At 43.5% G+C, this 839-nt stretch overlaps 1 non-coding gene across 1 annotated transcript; it reads right to left on the bottom strand.

The window, feature by feature from the left end:
* Nucleotides 1–213: 213 nt before the first annotated feature.
* Nucleotides 214–317, bottom strand: LOC112761810 (small nucleolar RNA R71). Its single transcript, XR_003182186.1, has one exon. It is a non-coding gene; the product is annotated as a small nucleolar RNA R71 (small nucleolar RNA).
* Between the last annotated feature and the right edge of the window lie 522 nt (nt 318–839).

Below are 839 nucleotides of genomic sequence, written 5' to 3'. Positions count from 1 at the left end.
CCAAATCAACATTTAACCACCTTCCTGAGAATATGTGACACAGTGAAGTCTAATGGTGTTCATCCTGACGCCTATAGAATGCTCTTATTTCCATTCTCACTCAGGGATAAGGCAGCCAAGTGGCTGGAATCTTTCCCAAGGGAAAGCTTGACAACTTGGGAAGACGTGGTGAACAAATTCTTAGCAAGATTTTACCCTCCTCAAAGAATCAATAGGCTGAGAGCTGAGGTCCAAACCTTCAGGCAACAAGATGGTGAGATTCTATATGAAGCATGGGAGAGGTTTAAAGACCTGACAAGGAGGTGTCCACCTGACATATTCAACGAATGGGTGCAGCTGCACATTTTCTATGAAGGGCTCTCTTATGAGTCAAAGAAGGCCGTAGACCATTCATCCGGAGGATCTTTAAACAAGAAGAAAACTATTGAGGAGGCTATAGATGTCATTGAAACAGTAGCAGAGAACGACTACTTCTATGCTTCCGAAAGAGGGAACACAAGAGGAGTAATGGAGCTAAATAATGTAGATGCTCTGTTGGCCCAAAACAAGCTCATTACCCAGCAGCTGGCTGACCTCACCAAGAAGATGGAGAGGAACCAAGTGGTAGCAATATCCACTTCATCAATAACCCAAGAAGGAGTGAATGAAGAAGCAGATGGTAGTCAGGAGCAAGCCAATTACATTGGGAATTCACCTAGGCAGAACCATGATCCTTACTCCAAGAATTACAACCCTGGATGGAGGAATCACCTAAACTTTGGGTGGGAAAATCAACAAGACCAAAGCCTTGATCAAAGACACCCAAATCCAAATGATTTCACATCTAGACCATATCAACA

The sequence above is a fragment of the Arachis hypogaea genome, chromosome 16 (assembly GCF_003086295.3).
Source record: "Arachis hypogaea cultivar Tifrunner chromosome 16, arahy.Tifrunner.gnm2.J5K5, whole genome shotgun sequence".
Classification (NCBI taxonomy): domain Eukaryota; kingdom Viridiplantae; phylum Streptophyta; class Magnoliopsida; order Fabales; family Fabaceae; genus Arachis; species Arachis hypogaea.
Note: the sequence above shows the minus strand (reverse complement) of the source record. Positions and strands in the feature narration are given on the sequence as shown.